The sequence below is a fragment of the Canis lupus genome, chromosome 1 (genome assembly GCF_003254725.2).
Source record: "Canis lupus dingo isolate Sandy chromosome 1, ASM325472v2, whole genome shotgun sequence".
In the NCBI taxonomy this organism is placed as follows: Eukaryota; Metazoa; Chordata; class Mammalia; order Carnivora; family Canidae; genus Canis; species Canis lupus.
The window spans coordinates 121,298,814-121,317,497 of NC_064243.1; the positions used below are offsets into that span (position 1 = coordinate 121,298,814).

At 56.6% G+C, this 18,684-nt stretch overlaps 1 protein-coding gene and 1 long non-coding RNA gene across 14 annotated transcripts in view; one reads left to right on the forward strand and one right to left on the reverse strand.

The window, feature by feature from the left end:
• The window catches only part of ZNF536 (zinc finger protein 536), a 430,736-nt gene that overhangs the window by 199,293 nt on the left and 212,759 nt on the right, over nt 1–18,684 (reverse strand). The window lies entirely within an intron of this gene.
• LOC125752861 (uncharacterized) lies at nt 2,805–5,382 on the forward strand. The gene is made up of 3 exons (XR_007403351.1): nt 2,805–3,347; nt 4,218–4,943; nt 5,146–5,382. It is a non-coding gene; the product is annotated as an uncharacterized LOC125752861 (long non-coding RNA).

The window sequence follows — 18,684 nt, forward strand, 5'->3', positions numbered from 1 at the left end:
TATTGTGATCACAGTGCAGGTAAGTCAGACCATCATGCTGTGTGTGCCTTAAACATATAGTGATGTATGGCGGTGATTTTTCAATACAACTAGAAAAAAAAAAAAGAGAGGCTCCATAAGGAAAGCAAGGCTCTGGAAGTTACTCTGGGCTGTGCCATCGATCCCACTTTTATGCCTTGGGTTAGATGCAAGGAGAGAAGGACAAGAGGATGGAGAGACAGACGGAGCCGCTGCAGTCCTGGGCACTGAGCTCCAAGTGTATGTGGGATGGGTCAGGAGCATCGTCGTTACTTGCACCTTAAAGCCACAAGGTCAATCGTCACGTCCTCCGGACAAGCAGATTCATTCCCGCCTTACCCAGGAGGCTTCAGATTCCGAGCGGAAAGAGAGGGAGGGCCCCATGAATTTCCAAGGCTGAGAAACAGGACTGTGACTTTGCAAGATGTCCAGTGCTCCTGGGGACGACAGCTGCTCCTAGAGCAGACTGTGCATTTGTTGGGACCCTGACGTTGAGCTTTAATGGTCCAGTCATAACTGCTCCTCCCAGGGGTCCACCCGTCATCCCTGTCTGCCCTCTGTCTGTCTGTGCAGATCCCCAAGCCAACGTTGTTCTCAAGTCAGCATCAAATACGCCGCCTTTTCTAAATAACGTCTTTATGTCCAACTAATTGTTCGTGCGTTCTGGATTTTTTTTTTTTTTTGAGAATGGGTTTTTGGTTTTAGCAAAAATAAATAAATAAATAAATAAGGCCAAAGAGGGGAACGGGGTAGAGATGAGGAGAAAGGAAGGCATCTAGCTCTTTCTTTCTGTGCAGCAACTGCTGCCCCGCGAGTCCGGGAAGAGTTGCAAACTCCCCAGGTAGGGGGAGAATCACAGACACCCCGAGCTCGGCCTATAATTGAGATGCTTTAACACATCGTTCCCGCCTGATCCCGTGGGGCCTACGGGGACCTGTGAGCCAGGACCCAGGGCAGGGGAGCAGCCACTGAGCGGAGCTTGAGAGACCTTGGCATCACAATGTGTTGCCGTCTCTACAGCATCCACAACTTCTACGACCAAACGTGGCCACGCTCTGGGCCGTTTCTAAGGGACAGCGACAGCTCCAAAGGACGCTCACGCCTACCGCAAACGCCACTGCCGATGGGAGAGTCTGAATTTCTACCACCTGAATGCTCTAAAAGGTTCCAAATTATGGATTTGTTTTCCTTCCTTCTCTTGGTCTATGTGTCTATAAAATGAGCCTTTTAATCCAGCAAAGCTTGTCACATTTTCAATTTCTGTGCTAAGTAAAACAACAAAAAGTAAATTAGTGTTGCATATGTAATGGACATTAGGAAAAAAGAAGTCTGAGGGAAATTCTATTAAGCCCAGTGCCTGGTTTACCTCGTTCTTAACATGGGCATGCCTGTCTCTAAAGCAAAGCCTTACATTTTCTCTAACAAAGGTTTGACGTTCACTAAAATGTCAGCTAAAGTTGCCAATAAATACTCACGGCTGGTGCCCGGGCTGGGAGGGAAGGCTTCGTTACCCACGTTTTCGTTAGTACACATGCAGAAGAAAAAAAAAATCTTTTAGTACTTAAAAAGCCAAAGTCATGATGGCCTGCCCAGAACTGTCTGTCTGTGCAGAGGGAGGGGCAGAAAGAAAAAAAAAAAAAAAAAAAAGGGCAAAAAAGAAAAAAAAAAAAGTGAGTAATAGCAAGGGAGATATTTAAGGAAAGCAATGATTGAACTTTAAAAAAAAATACTGCAGACTCAAAATGCTGGCGGCAGACTGACTGCTATTTTAACCGAAGCCGCTGATTTCTGAGAGGTCTTCTGCTTTTACATATTTACGTCTTGCAAATGCTGGGCGTTATGGCGTTGAGATAGGTGTGGCGGACTTGGAAATCCAAGCTCAGGGCGGCTGCGGTCCGTGACCCCGTCCTGATAGGGCCGGCCAGTCAGAAGCAGAGCTGGCTAGTTATGGGACTACCATAGTATATGCTTTATCTGCACCGCATTTAAAGGATTTACCTATCTATCCCGCTGCAGACCCACTCATTGAGTAAGAGCCAACAGCATATGATTGTGTTAATTAATCTGCTATTGTGAGTAAAGGAACAGCTGCAGTGGTCTCGTGGATACGTTGTCAAAAGAAAACAATGTAATGTTAAGCCTCTGACTGCATATTCTGTTACAAAGGAGGTTTATGAGAAGTTAAATTCATAAATCACAGATCGTTTTTATAATAATAATAAATAATATCTGACCTTTAAAAGGAAGGTTTGAGTGTTCTTAATTTCGGCTTGAAATATGTTCTGATATATGATACCTACGCTTTAACCCAATTCTTTGTTTTGAAAACAAACATTCCCCCAGAAATGATGGGAAGGGAAAGGAGCTATAGAAATGACCTCTGACTGTACGAGATACATGCCATTGTAGTTCTAACAAAGATCAGAGCCCAAAATATCAAGTTAAAAGAAAAACTTGTTGGCGCGCGTCCAATGCCTCATATAATAAAAACGCGATTTCTAATACCATGCAGAAATGGAGAGAAAGGGGACATTCATTATGGGAAACACACATATTATTTACATGGGCTTTATCTTTCTTTATGCAGATAAGGCACAGAGGGTACTTTCTGTCTAATTACCATTCTGCGCCCCTCCGTGATCCAACCTTCCCACCCCCGCCCCCGCCCCCACCCCAAATACAACCAAGACTCCGTGCCCACCCCCTGTGTCCCTGTAGCCAGTCAGCGAGAAGGCAAAAGGAGGGTACCCCGTCACAAAGGGAAATAAAACGTCGTGTCCCGGTGCTTAATCCAGGGCAATAAACTGGAGCAAAGTCAGAAGGAGAACCCAGGACCCGTCAGGGGATGCAAAGTACAACTACGGCTGACGGGCTTGGGTAAAGAACGATGTCTCGTGTACCGGTGAAGAGCACGCATCTGAAAAAGGATGAAATATAGACACACATGCCGGGCTCCCCCACCCGACCCGGGGCCAGGAGTCCGCGCCCTTTGACCTGAGCCTCGCGCGCCGAGCCAGGCCGGCTCGGGCACCTGGGACGCTGACCCCGTGCTCTCCGGCACCTGGTATTTCAAAATAGATTTTTTTCCTAGGGCAGGGGTCTCAACATTACTCTGTGTCCCTTCCACACCCCCCTCCCCGCCCTTTTTCCAACGAAAAGGCCGTCTGAGGGGGAAAGCAAACGGTTTGACTCGGATCCTGGAGCGCGGGGAAGCCCAGGGCGGGAGACACGGACGAGGTGGGCGTGATTCGCGCGTCCCTTCCCTTTGTTTGGGGACATCACAACAGAAGGAAGCTATTTTTAGCTGCGGACTGGCACCGTCTTACCAGGTACGGGATCGACCCTATAAGGAGGGGGGCGCCGGCCTCGGCAGCCGCAGCTCGCAGGCCCCAGGCAGGGAACTTGGAAGAACAGTCTTAACGCAGAAAAACCTCCTCATCAGGAGAAGACGGAGGGGCTCCGGCCTGCCGTGCTCACCTGGTTGCCACGGAAGGAACAATCCCCCCGGAGTGCTATTCTTTCTGAAAGTTGCTTCTCTTGGATGCCATTTTAGCGGGGTTTATGGGGAGGAAAATGATTATGGAGTGGTGATTATACAAAGCACCCTGCCCCTCGGGTCAGGACACGACTGACCATTTATCCTCAGGAAGAAGGGCATCGTGACCGCTTGCCGCATCCGTTGAGGCTCCCTGAACCGCCCTGGTAGATGCTCAAGCCGTAGTTGAACACTCTTCTGATTGCATCTGGCATATTTACCCGCCTCCCCCCACCCCAGGCCCCTGCCCAGAGCCCCCCGTCTCCAGTGCCCGCTCCTTCTGCTCCCTGCTAGCACCCCCGGCCAGGGCTCGGCCCCATAAGCAGCTGGCCCATTAGTCACTGGGCTGGGGCGCCTGGCAAACAAAGTCTTCATTATGACCAACTTTTACATTTCATTTTTTTTTCTTCCAAATCCAAATTTTTCAATTTAAAATTTAAAAGCTCTCTCTCTCTCTTTTTTTCTCCTTCTACCAAAAAAAAAAAAAAAAAAAAAAAACAAACAAACAAAAAAAAAAACCCAACTCTTCAGTGGGCAATCCGGAATACTTGACATTTCCCGGTATTGTCCCACAGCAAAAGACACCATCAACTCGGGGAGCCTGAGGACATACTTAGGAGAGAGTGGCCTTTGGATAACAATAGTGCCTTATTTCTGCTTCCAGGAAGGGTACGTGGGAGAAGGAAGAAAATGCTCGCTGCTGGCCAGGGCAGGAGTTCTTTAAGTGTGCAACGTTATCTACATGGCCAGGGACCCCGTGGTGACCCTATAAGGATGCCACACGAGAGCACTTTTGAAGTCGAGTGGCCCAGGGTTCGTCTCCGCTGTGGGTTCAGCGAAGGGAGGTGACCACCGTTTTCTCACCTGTAGGATGGAGATCTAGGGACGTTGCACGCAGAACTCAGTCCCTGGGGACCTAAAGGGTCTGGAAACACGAAGATGCTAACGTCGATGTTGACCACTTATGAGTCTCTTTCGCCCCGACTGAAGGCGACTTACCTAACAGTCTTGTCTCCCTGGTCATGGGAGTGGGCCCCTCACCGCCTGCCCAGCCCATTCTGGGGCTTCTCAAAAACGGATGAAAGTGAAGATTGTATTAACTCAGCAGCAGAACTATCTGCCGGTCTAAGAGTGGTCAACTCGGTTAATATAAAAAAATAAACTAAAAAAAAAAATCAGCAATGGCTTTTCTCCTCCCCAAATCAGCGTCTTCCTTGCTGGTTTCCCAGGCACCACAGAGCCAAGTGAGAGCCTCACAAACCCCGAACTCCGTGAAAATGCACGTGAGGTGCATCCGAAGGCCTGAGCGCAGGTGGAGGGTCTGCGGCACGCGTTGGGCCCGGCACGCAGCCCGCGGAGCAGGAGACGGGGAGACGCGAGCGGGAACCAGGTACGCAGGGGCCATTCGGATTTCCCCAGCCTCCTTTAGCCTCTTCAACAACCCCCCGCCCCACGTCTCATTTGCCGTAGAAGACTTGGGGAATAGAGAAAGGCGCACACGCACGAAAAAGACCATTTTTAACTCTTCGAGCTTCCTAGGGCCGCAACCCAGTTCTCCTTCCTAACCGTATTCATTCAAATATGATTAACAGGTGCACATTCAAGGTGAAACAGAGATTGCAGCTCGTGTCTTCTCTCATCCTGCCTCTCCACATCATGTTCCGCGTACGGTTTGAGGTTAGCGGCCTGGGTCATCCTGGCTACAGAACATCACGTCCCACGGCCGCCTGTCCCTCCGCGTTGCCGCGTCTCGTCTTAAATTCCCCGTGTAGCACTGAGGGGGGCACTTGACGGGATGAGCACTGGGTGATAGTCTGTATGTTGGCAAATTGAACACCAATAAAAAATAAATTTATTAAAAAAAAAAATTCCCCGTGTAACTGAGCACCATTCCAGGAGGCGTGGGCCTCGTCCTCTTTGAGGTTCAAGACCCGGTCCTGCTGCCACATTTCCCCACGGCCCCAGGTTCCAAACGAGAGCAGGTAGGCGGAGGGTGGAGGTGCTCCGTGGCAGCACCGGGAGGGGGCCGCACTGGGCGACACCGTCGGGAGGCCACTGTGCCACGGCCCGATGTTCCATGATCTGTCAGGAAACCTCGGTTAGCAGCCCTAGCACTTAATGAGGCTCTAATGCTGCGGGAGCTGGAAGGAATGTATAAAACAGAGAACAACAATAATTCAACATAAGCTGAATTTAAGAGTACTATAAAAGCATAAGCCAATCTCCAACAACAAAAAAAAAAAAAAAAAAAAAAAAAAAGGAGACATCTCGTTGAAAACCACATTAGCAGCAAACACCAGCCCTGGCCACTTATCTCCTCCAAGGGGAGAAGAGCGTGGGGGGTGGGGGGCGGCTGTCCATCTATCTGCAGCCTGGAGCAGAGGAAACCAGAACCAGAACCAGAACCAGAACCTTCGGCTCTGGATCCGGGAGCAACACCCCAGGCCCTGCCCTCTATCCCACCCCACTTTCTTGCTTTCAGAAGGGGCTGGGGTTGGGGAGAGCAAATGCTGCAAGAATGTGTCCGTGTGACCCCACCCTGGGAAGAATGTTGAGATTCTCAGATTTAAAAATAATAATAATAATAATAATAGTAGCTCAATGGGTTTTTTCCCTTTTTGAATTTTTTAAAATTAACGACAGGACCCGCTCCCTCCCTGTGCAATGACAGAGATCACATCTCGTCACTAAAGGCCTCGGGGAGAAGAAGAAAACACACCCCCGAATTCCAGAGACCGACCAGGAATTTGTTCAAGAAGAGCCCCCACCCTCCCCACCCAAAAGCAGCTAGATGTAGGGAGGGCTCCTCGAAGCCAGGCTTAGGGCAGGCCAGCCGTCCTGCGAAACCCTCACAGGCCACCAAGGCTGTCAAGTGCAGGAATAAAGGACAAAGGAGACCGGCTGAGGAGCACCACCCGGATGGAGCTACCCGGGGCCACGCCGGGCGGGGGGGCGGGCTGTTGGAAGGCCAGGCAGGTCTGGCCCACTCGCCCAGACCGGGGAGGGATCCAGAAGCGCCGTGCGGGTCCCGGTCCGGGTGCCGCGGCCGGCGGGAAGGGGTGCCACCCACACCGGCTACCTGGGAGGTGCCGCGGCTCCTGGCAGGAGCCCTAACCGCTCTGGGTAATATTTCTGGAGCAAGTTGCATCCTGATATTTTAAGCTGAGGGTTTTATTGCTGCTGAAACCATACAGTTGAAAAGGAAATTGAACAGCCTTCTCTCTAAATCATCTGATTTATAGAAATTGAAATTGATTCATATAATTGGAGACCACTAATTATAGGAGTTGAAGAAGAAAGATTGTATGCCAAAGTTCTAATTGCTGAACTATCAAAGTTAGTCAAGATTTGTTTCAGGGAACGGGGGAAAGTGTCATTTTCCGCAGAACGCCGGGGAACGTGGCCATTCTGCTGGTTTACTGCCACCGTCCCCTTGCCCCTCGCTGCAGGGTCTCCAAGAGCGCGACGGCACGTACGTGGGGCCTTCCCGAGATGCGCCGGGAAGGGGGGGCGGCTTTTCTGATTCTTCTTTTTTTTTATTACAGAAGCAACACTCTAGAGTGGGAAATATGGGGAGACGGAAACCAAGGGGCCCCCCAGTGCCCTGCCTACGCGCTCCCCCCACCGCAGTGATGATCTCGTGCGTGTCCTCCAATGCCTTTCCGGAGACGTCCTTTCACACGGCCGTGCGCGTGGTCCACCTTGGGTCGCGCTCCCCTCTCTTGTTCTTGTGCACGGTCCTGAAAACCATCATTTTAATTGACCGCACAACCGTCCATCAAGGAGACCTGGTTCCATGGAAAACCCTGATGCCGTACCTTCAGCTCGATTCCCGTCTTAATTTCTGACATCTTAAATGACGGTATAATGGACATTCCACGCATATAGCTTTTTTTTTTCTCTCTTTCATACTTTGGATAAATTCCTTAAAATAGATTCGCAGAAGTAGAATTACTGGGTCAACGAGTTTAACATGTTATTACTCCTGATAGGTATTGACAAATTGTCTTCTGCGGGGACTTCAACCATTTAGAATGCCACCGGCGTTATTGGAAGTCCTGGTTCCCTGTCTCCCCGGCAGCCGGGAGATTTAGTTTTTAATATTTGTTATGATTCAATAGGCCAAAAATGGTAACTTGATTCTTGATTTAAGTTTGCAATTTTTAAATACTAGAGCGGCCGATCCGTGTTCCTTTATATTTAGTAGTTTCATTGCCTCTTAGGCGAATTATCAGCACTTGCCCTTTATCTGAACCGAGGGAGTGTTTGCGCAGCACCGGGACCCCGCAGACCCACACCAGACAGGTCATCACAGAAAGTGCAAACGCCACATGTAGGCCCCGAGCCCATCCCGCTCTCCCGGGTGAGCCAGCGCGACACAAGCCACCACAGAACCAGAGGGCCGGCCCGCGGGCCTCCTGGCGCATCCCCTGCAGCCCGGCCAGGCCGCCCTGCGCGCTCCTCGCGCTCCTCTCGCTACGGGTTCTCCAGGCTGGCAGGATGATGAAAGCCGGCGAGCAACGTCTTCCTCTGAAATTTGATTTTGCTAATGAGGTAGACCAAATTAAGAAAAAAACCTGAGAAAGTGACATTCGTTTGGAACAACTAAACAAAACCAACAGTAGTTTGATTTTCCACTCTACAAACCCTATAGCACTTTACAAACAAAGTAATTAATCCTCCTAACAAAGAAGGGATGTGCTCCCCCCCCCGCCCCCACCCGCCACCCTGAGTCCCAGAAAAATTAAGAGCCATTAGGTGGAGATTCGGGGTCCTTGCTAAAGAGACCAAGAGAAGATGGAAGGGAGGAGGAAGGAAGGAGGGAAGGAGGAAGGAGGGGAGGGAGGAGGGAAGGAGGGGAGGGAGGAGGGAGAAGGGAAGGAGGGAGGGAGGAGGGAAGGAAGGAGGGAAGGAAGGAAGAGAGGGAGGAAGGAAGGAGGGGAGGGAGGAAGGGAAGAGGAAAGGGAGGAGGGAAGGGAGGAGGGAAGGAGGGAAGGAGGGAAGGAAGGAAGGAAGGAAGGGAGGAGGGAAGGGAGGAGGGAGGAAGGAAGGAGGGAAGGAAGGAAGAAAGGAGGGAAGGAAGGAAGGAAGGAAGGGAGGAGGGAAGGAAGGAGGGAGGAAGGAAGGAGGGAAGGAAGGAAGGAAGGAAGGAAGGAAGGAAGGAAGGAAGGAAGGAAGGGAGGAAGGGAGGAGGGGAGGAGGGGAGGGAGGAGGGGAGGAGGGGAGGGAGGAGGGAGAAGGGAAGGAGGGAGGGAGGAAAAGGGAGGAAGGAAGGAGGGAAGAGAGGAGGGAAGGAGGGAAGGAAGGAAGGAAGAAAGGAGGGAAGGGAGGAGGGAAGGGAGGAGGGAAGGAAGGGAGGGAGGAAGGAGGGAGGAAAGAAGGAGGGAAGGAAGTCAGGGAGGAAGGAGGGTCCAGGACCAGCCCAAGGGAGCCAAGCTCGCGTCCTGCTCAGACATAAGCCTGCGGAGGGGCTAGAGTGTCCCCCACAGACAAACCTTGAGAGAGGGAAAGCAGGTTCGCGGCCTCCTAGGGCTGCGGCGGGGTTTGAGCTGATAGCTGAGGGGCGTCCGCACTGGCAGGTGGAGGAGCCGGGTGCCACAGAGACCACCCCGGCCCCCCCTCGGGACCCCACGTGAGGGGCTTCCCCAGAAATCTTCAGAGGGAGGCAGGAGTCAGCCAAGAGCCCGAGGGGTGCACGAACGTGGTGCTGGGAGGCCCCGGGCCTGAGCCCAGCCAGAACCGGGGCGCGGGGGCGATGGAGCACTAGACCCCAGAGGGTCCTGTCAGACCGTCCGGCCGTGGCCTTCCTGGAGGGCAGTGGGCAGCCCCGGGGTGGTCCGGGATGGGGCAGCAAGAGGCAAGATGCCCCTGGGGGCTGGGGGAGCACTGGCTTGAGGAGCCAGCAGCCCTGGGGGCAGAGGGGTGCCAGAGGGAAGGCCGCTCGGTGTGGGACGAGGCCCTCTCATGGAGGCCAGCGCATCCGTTCAGTCCCTCCAGGCCCAACGACCCCCTGAGAGTTGGGGAGGGAGCCAGGCGGCTGCCCCCGTGGCCGTGGCCAGGTCCTCTCCACCCCACAGGCCAGCGCTGAAGGTGAGGAGTGTCCGTGGGGAGGACCCTCGCTTCACCGGCTCCACACGCCCGCGGCCAGAGCACCCACGGAGCTGGGCGCTGCTGAGCCCAGGGAGAGGAGGCGCAGGGACCTCGACGGGGCCCTTGGCTGTCTGACCATCCATGGGACCCTCCGCTGGCTGCAGAGCCGGGCACCGGCCCTCTGATTACTGCTATTGTCCTTCGAGGGACGAGCTCTTGACCCGCCTTGGTAATAACTTCACTTTCCAGAACGGAAGGAACAAGGGAATTTTTTCTGTTTGTTTTTTGTTGTTTTTTTTTCCCCTCTAGATTTAGTTCTAACGAATGAGGCACGAGCTAAGGCAGGAAACACCAGCATCCAGGACGACTGCCACCGCGTGGCGGTCCTAAGGCTCCCAATCCCCGGGGTGGGGGAGGCTGGGGGGCCGGGGCGGGGGATGGGGCGGCAGGTGGGTCAGGAGCACAGAGGCGGGGCTGGATGACGGGATTCGCCCTCGGGCCCGGCGTGGCACGTCCGGTGTGACACCTGGAGAGCGACTTCGCATCCCTCCATCTCAGATCCCCGATCTATCCCTAGAGGATAGCATCAGGACCTGACTCCTAGTTTTTCATGAAGCTTAAGCCCACGCAGCAAGTTAGCACACTGCCCCGCGTTCGTTAAAAAGCCAACAAATGTTTGCAATTCCATCGGTAACCGGTGCGCAGCCTACATTTTAGGGTGCCGAGGTTCAAAACGCTTTGAGGTAAAGAGAGGGAGGATTCCAGGGCGCGAAGGTTGACGCGAGCCAGGTGAGGAGGCCCTCAAAGATGCTATGTGGCCGGGGCGCCCGGGGGGCTCAGCGGCTGAAAGATGGAAAGCCCTGCCTTCAGCCCAGGGCGTGACCCCGGGGTCCCCTGGATCGAGTCCCACATCGGGCTCCCTGCATGGAGCCTGCTTCTCCCTCTGCCTGTGTCTCTGCCTCTCTCTCTCTGTCTCTCAGGGATAAATTAATAAAATTAAAAAAAAAAAAAGATTCCATGTGGTCTGCGAAGCCGGAAGATCCCAGGGAAGGAGAGGAGGGCAGGGCCCGGAGAAGCCAGCGCGATGGCTCAGGATCGGAGATTGGAAAGGAACACGGCGGCCTCCGACATGCTCGTACGTGCACGCACATGCACACGGGTGCACTGGCACACACGGACACAACCACAGGCGTGCACACGTGCATATAAACGTATGTATGTGTAGTTACACACTTAGGTCTATTTGCCGAGTAAGCCGAGGAATCGATGGACGAGTTGGATAAAATACGGGAAAAGAGGAACATGTCACTAGGGAGCCCTAGACATAGTGGCTGGGACTTGCGATGACCTGACCTTGAGCAAAGGCTCAGGGGACCAAAAAAATAAAGAAAAATAATAAAAATAAATAAATGAAAAGGCTCAGGGGACCAAAATGTTCCCAAAGACAGCGGAGGAAAGCTCCTTTACAAAGCACAACTCCGAGCAAGAACGAGGGACGGGAGGCCGCCCTACGTCGGCTCTAGGGGCACATGCTGGTCTGTAGAAGACACAGCTGCCGACCCGCGACCTGGACTCCTTCCGTGGGCTCCCGGGCGGCTATCCGGGGCCCCCTGCCCAGTCCTGGCCAACGGGACGTGCACCCCGTGAAGCACCCCACTTCTGGGTCTACCCCGGGATCCCACCTGCCCCCCTTGCTCCCGCTTGCCTGCCAGCCGATTCTGACCTTCCTGACCTCAGGAGCGACGCTTTGACAGCGATGGAGAGCCCACCGGCCTGGTCCCTAAGGGAAAACTCCTCCCATCCTATGTGGACGGGATGTCCTGGGATGGGGGCAAGGAGCATGCCGCGGAGTTGGCAATTTTAGGGCACATGGGGAACAGCAGCCAGTGTCATCCTAAGTAGTGACAGGGTCGCAGAGCCGAGGGCGGCACGATAGAATGGTGCAGAGGGCAGGGTTGCACCCTGGCCCCCGAGAAGGGACGTCGGGGTTCCAGGGTCCACGGGGAGCAGCGGTGCCCAGACAGGCAAGACCCTCGAGGCCGTGAAGAAGAGGAGCCGCCTTAGCGCAGGCTCGGGCAGCAGGGAGCCTCAGAGCAACATGACGGACGTCCGGCCCCCGGCCCCAGGGTAGGAAGGGTGTCAGGCAAGGACGGACCACGTGCGGACAATTCAAGAGCAGATGTGGGGCGGTTGGAGGGGGCAGGGTGGCGGCGGGAGGGGGAGGGAGGAAACGCTTCCTGGGCACCTGCTCCGCGCCAGGTTCCCTGCTGCAGGGGACGACGCCCGGCCACAGCCTCGGGAGGCCAGCACCGCTCCTCGCCAGCCTGCACCCGAGAAGCCGGGGGGTGTGCGGCCGTGTGCGCAGCTGGGACCCAGCCCATGCCTGCCGCTCCGGGCCCCGGGGACCTGGGGACCCAGGACAGCACCGGGCCTTCCCATCCAAAGCGCTTTCCAAATATGGGAGCTCACCGGGCACCCAGCACCCCCGGGAGGGGCGGAGGGTGGCCCACCCAGGGCTGTGCAAGCCAAGGCGGCCGCGGGGCACCGTGAGACCCTCCCGACCTGAGACTTCTAGCCCGAGGGCGCGCAGCGAGTTTAGGTTAAATCAGCCAAAATGACTTCCGACCATATATTTCTTCATATCTGATTCTCAGGGTCAAGCATAATGCTTTCTCCTGAAAAAAAAATAAAAACAACAATCCAAGGATTATCCACACAAACGGCATTTTTGGATGCGCTCAATCAGCACCCTGAGCCGCGCGCTGTCCTTCCGCCCTCCCCGCGGGTGCCGAGGTCTGTATGACGGGCACACGGGGCCGCGGCAATGGTGCCCTCTAAAAATAATAATAATAAATAATAATAATAATAAAGGGTTGCTATTTTTCTTCAGTGCCAGAAAAAGTACAGATTTTTTATTTCCACCGAGCGAGGAAACCCTATGCCCTGACCTAAGTGTCTGATAACAACGGAGGATTCCCCCCGAGATGGAGGGAAAGAATCCAGGCGGTGGTACCTGCGGCGGAGCAGGACGGGGAGAGGTGCCCCCCACCTAAGTCACCGGCTCGAGTCACCGGCTACACGCAGGAGTCCGCCCTGGCGCCCGGCACAGCAAGATCGTGGAGGGAGGCCCGACTGCACCCCGGACCCGGTGCTCCAACGAGGCACCCGGTGTGTGGACGCGAAGCGGGAGCCGCCCACGGCTGGAAGAGCCCGCTTCCTTTGGGTCGTAAAGGAAAGGACCCTACTGGAGTGACGGAGTGACCCGCGCTTGAAAGGCAGCCAAAGCATCGGGTTTTTTTTGGGTTTTTTTTTTTTTTTTCTCCAGCCTTGGGAGGCTGCTGTCTCCTGAAATGCATGTGGGTCCTGTCACGTTGCTCATTCGACGCACGCGTCCCGTCAACATTTGCCGGCGTATCAAGAGTATCACGAAAAAAAAAAAAAAAGAGTATCACAAAGCACATGTATCTTGGATCGAGAGCTGCTCTGGGCACTGATTACCCACGGGGCTGGGACGGGATCTGGCCCTGCCCTCGGGGAGCTCACATTCTATGGGGAGGCTGATAATAGGACGCTGGGAAGACATCACAAGCACAAATAAGGCTCTTCCGAATCGTCACCTATGCAAGAGTGATGGGATGGCGTAGGGTGGGGGGCACCGTGACGGTGAGCCTTGGCTTTGCATGGATGGTCGGGGGGGAAAGCAGCTGAGAGCGGAAGTGTATGCAGGGAGATGTGCCAAGGCCCAGGGGCACGTCCACGCCGGGCACTCGGAGGAGCAGCAAGCAGGCCAGCGTAGCCCGAGAGCAGCAGGTGAGAGAGGAGCCACGGGACGGAGGCAACGAGCCAAAGGAAGGAGTTGGCAGTGTTGGAGGGAGCACCAGCCGCCTTCAGACGAGCTTCCCTTCCCTCCCCTCCGGGGCTGGAAGATGCCGCAAGAGAGCCGAGGTCCAGGTGGCCCCTTCCCCACGCGCACCAGGTCCCCTGTCTTGGGCCGCGGGGTGTAACAGGGAGCCACACGGAAGGCGGATTTCTGGCTCTTTTTTTTTTTTTTTTTTTTGATATTTAAAGTCAAACCAGTACAATAACCTCAGAAAGGTGCTTTATTCTTTGTTGAGCAACATTCCTTCGTGAGCGATCGACGTGGGAGACGCTCTGACACGTACCGCCGGCCCGCGGGGGCCGCGCGGCCTGCAGTCGCGTGGGGTGCGGGTCCACAGCGGAGCAACGTTTTCCCGCTTGGTGAATCCACGTGCGCCATTCACGGGCGAGCTGCTTACGGACGGTCGTTTGCCTCCTTAGAAAAAGGGGACGCCTGGGGGGCTCCGGGGTGGAGCGTCTGCCTTGGGCCCAGGGCGTGACCTCGGGGTCCCGGGATCGAGTCCCACGTGGGGCTCCCTGCATGGAGCCTGCTCCTCCCTCTGCCTGGGTCTCTGCCTCTCTCCCTGCGTCTCTCATGAATGAATAAATAAAATCTTTAAAAAAAATTAAAAACCCTCTGAAAAGGAGGACTGGGATGCCCGAAATGCCATTTTCCTCATTCCAAACGCCAGGATGCCAGAGGCCACGGGGCCCACGCCGCTGCGGAGCACACGGCTTCGTACGACTCACTCGAGAACACGTTCAGGGGCTCGTGGGGACTGGGGGAGGAGGAAGACCAGGCTCCTCAGGGAAGAAGGCGAGAGAAGCCCTGGTCCCCCCACCCCTGCCCCTGGGGTGCGAGAGCCCAGGAACCCACGGACAAAGCCCCCCCAGCCCGTTAAACCCTTACTGGGCATCTCTAGGGCCCCAGGAGGATCCTTCCCTGCCCGTCCCGGGCTGGAAATTCGAAAATGCAAAGTGCACGTGGCTACAAAGTGACACGTTCTCAGGAGACCCTTCCTTAGGAAACGAACAGTTGAAGGCTCTGAGGGAGCGGACACGGCTCCGGGACCTCCAGACACGGGCCGGATTCGAAACAGCCAGGTTGGGAGGAGAAGGCCCACCAGGTGGGCAACAGCCAAGCCGCGGCCTGCGCGGGGGGGGGGGGGAGGCACTGGCCCAGCCGACGTCCAGGGACAGGTGAGGAGGCCGGGGACGCGGCCAAGCTGAGGCCCCCGGGCTTCGCACCTGCCCCGGCGGCCGTGCTCACGTGTGCTCCTGGACACGCGCAGGGGATCCCCCCACCTTATTGGCCGCGGCGCCAGGAGCAAGGCACGGGGAGCAGAGGAGCTGCACCCTCCACCCGCGGGGGCGCACACGGCCGTAGAAACACCCAATCCCCGCTGCACGGCCACGCAGCACCGTCGTGCCAAGAAGCGCCCGGGGCTCAGGCACCAGCGGGCAAGAGCACGTGGGCGCCGTAGCATCGAAGGAAGTGAAAGAAAAAAAGCAAGTTGGCAGGAGTATCTCAAGACGGTGTCACTGACGGTGGAGAAAAGCAAGGAAGGGGGGTGGGAGGGGAGGACCAAGGGCAGGAGGCCGAGGGCAGTTTGGGGCACGGGAGGGGGGCCCAGGAAAGCGAGAGGTGACCCGAGACACGGGCTCTGTGGGATGCAGCACGATTCGATCGTTCGCCGGGTTTCGGACACCCAGCCACTGGCCACCGTCTCAGTATCTCGATAATGATGACTGATGATGAATCTAGACGAGTGATTAATAAAAAATGATCTGCTCCTGTGCTGCTTCTGATTGTAAATATCAACCGTGATTAATAGTAATCAATGCGAACGGTCAGGAGAAGCCGGAGGGCCCCAGGGCACCGCCGGACGGGCTTCCCAGACCGCCCTCCGCCAGCGGCATGTGGGCGCTCGGACCCCCGGCTGCAGGGAGTCGGACAGCAGAGCTCCCCAGGCGCCCCCCAACCCCTCCCCACCCCGGGGCCAGGCCGCTGCAGGGGACCCAGGAGCTCCGGGGAGAGGTCGGGGCGGGGGACGGATGGCGAGGGCCCAGGACGCACGTCACACCAGGTGCACACCTCGGTCGTGTCTCTGCCCGCGGACCCGGCTTCCGCCCTTCCAGAGTCACCTACTTCCATCCCCGACACCCTCCTAGCCAGATGGAGCTGCGGCCGCCGGCGCACCTCGCTGGCTCCCTCGTGTCACCCGTGACCCGCCGTGCCCTCTTTCCAACAGGCCCTCGCCCCCCACCGCCCCAAGCTACAGACGGACAGACTCCGCACACGTCCCACGTCCTCCATCTGCGCGTTACCAGATCCGTAATGAGCACCTACCACGGGCCAGGCACCTGCTCTCGTATCGGATCCTCGGTGCGGTGCCAACCGGTGTCTCCCGCTGCACACCTGGGGCACCTGAGGTCCTGAAGGCCTCTTGCTTGGGTCACGCAAGCTGATGCTTGGAGGAACTGAGATTGGGGACCCCGGCCTGGTGACGCCACAGGTGGGAGGACACAGACGGTGCCAGAATCGTCCTGGAAGCACCGTCCAGGAAGCCTGGGCCCCGGGGCCGGGGCGGGGGGTGGCTAACCGTCCGCGGGAGGAAGCCGTGCAACCTGAGCAGAAACAGACTCCGGGAGTGAGTGGGGACCTGGGGACGCACAGCGAGGCACCGACAAGCTCGGGTGAAGGAAGACGTCGGGCCTGCCCCGGGGAGAGGCCTGGGCCAGCACGGACTGTTCCAGAAACCACACAGAGTCCCCCACCTGCGACACCCTCTCCTCTGACACGAGGCTTCCGACCCCGACAAGGCGCAGAGCCGGACGGGGGTGCACCCGTGACGACGTCACGTCCGTGGAGAGCTAAGGGCACAGACTAGAAGGGTCCCTCGGGTCGTCTCGGCCGAGGAAAGTCTGTCTGTCCTGGAGTCCCTTGCACCTGGCGGGGGGCACGGACCCCACACGGCGCCCGGCCGCTCCGTTCTCACGCAGGAGACTCCTCCATCACGTTTGTTAATTTTTGCAACAAGTACTCAACCTCGTTACCTGCTTTCGAGGTCGCACACCGCGTGGGGGCCACACAGACCCACGCAGACCCACCTCTCTCTTCTGCAGGTATCCCCGGCACGCGGTGTCAAAATCTGCATGCAAGATGCTGACCAATAATGTACATTTTGACTTAGCACGGCAAATAAAACTCCAGGCCATATGGCTGATTAGAAAGGCTCTCTCCTCCTCTCAACAGCTGGGTGAGTAACGGCGAGGGGAGGGCGGCTGGCAGCTGTACGCTCCTGTCGCCGCCGCCGCCGCCGCTGCAGGGCTCTGCGGTTCCACAGGTATGCACCTGAGACCCGGGAGTGCGACGTCCTCCCCCGCGACGGAGGGCGCAGAGGGAGAGGCTGCCCCCGCCAGGGCCAGGTGCCCCCTCCGGCGGGGCTCCCTGGGCTGCTGGCTCCGCAAACAGGCTCCTTTTGCATTTTGTAAATAAGATATTCAAAGATCTCGGGTGGGGCGGGGGGAGAAAGTGAGGCTCTGGGCCCCGAGACAGAGGAGAAAATCCCCTCCCTCCCCGCCCCAACCCCATGAAGGCAGCGCCAGCGCGTTGTTGATTCGTGGGCCTGTTGGCCACTCGCTGCCCCACGCACACCCGGACGCCTCGGTCTGTGTCTCTCCGCGTCGCAGGGGGGCTCGGGTCGACCGTTGCATGTTCCCGGGCAGGTGGCTCAGCAGGAGCACCACAGACGCTTGCGCGGTGCCAACACGCTCTGCTGCACCGGGGTCGCCCGCAGCGCCGCGGGCACCCCTGACCCTCGCTCGCCTGCCGCCCCTTCCTCCGAGCGCAGGGGCTCCGGGGCGTCGGGGGATGCGACAGCGGTCCCACAAGCAGGGCTGGCCTTGCAGGAGCGCAATCAGTGCCAGTGACACGGGGACCTCGGGCTCAGAAGGACCCCGACTTTGGCTTAATGTCCTGCAGTCACTGTCTTGACATTCTTAATGATTTTGGACCACGGGCCCCACCTTCTCGGTCGGCACCAAGCCCCAAATTACGCAGCCGGTCCCCCCTACTAACCTGCACTGGAAGGGCTGTGGCTTTACAGCGGAGAGACCTGCCAAGCACAACCTCAGCCAGGTGACCAAGGCCAGCGTCGCCAGCGATGTCGGGGGGACAGCACGCAGCCCTGACGGGACGTGAGAAGAGCGGCACCTTCCCCTGGTCGTCTCCCTCCCGAGGACCCGTAACCGCCGTCTGGCCCTGAGACAGACAGACGTCAGACAAACCCAAGCGGGAGGACGGTCTAGAAAGGTCAAGGCCACCAAAAACAAGGGCAAGGTCTGGGGGCCGGTCACGGCCAAGAGAGCCGGAGGAGATGGACAGGTGGGATGTGGACAGCAGGGGTGCGGGCGGGGGGCGGACGCGGGACCTCCCCCGTCCCCTCAGGGTCCCTGTGAGCCAACAACTGCTCTAGAAGACCGAGTTCCCTCGTCCAACAAGGACCTAGATGCCCTGTGGTACCTTGAATGCGATCCTGGAACGGATGAGGACACCAGGTAAAAACCCAGGAGCTCTGGGCAAAGTACGGATTTAAGGGCCACATATCGGGATCGACCCATTCCTGGCCAATCCGGGACCTTAGCCCTGTTAGCAACAGGTGACTCTACACTCGGTACTTTTCCACAACCTAACACTATTCTAAAGGAAAAAGTTGACAACTTGCCCTTCACCGACCCCCCCCCCTGCAAAAAAGTGCAGCTGAAGGGACTGTAATTCCAATGCGCCAGGAGGGGGTGAAGTCTGGGGGCGGGGAGGCCCCTCCTTCCTCCGTGTGACATGCGCGGCCCACCAGATGCCCCCCTCCACTGCTCACCCCTGGAAGAGCTGGGGGGGGGGGTCACCGAGAAACAAAAACACACTTTAAAAATACCCCGAAAAAATAAATAAATAAAAATTAAAAATAAATAAATAAAAATACGCCGAACTCCTACAACACTCTTATTCTTGAATGACATCCCTCGGGGCACCTGGGTGGCTCGGCAGTTGAGCGTCTGTCTGCCTTCGACTCAGGTCATGACCCCGGGGCTCTGGGATCGAGTCCCGCTCCGGGCTCCCCCGCAGGGAGCCTGCTTCTCCCTCTGCCTGTGTCTCTGCTTCTCTCTCTGCGTCTCTCATGAAT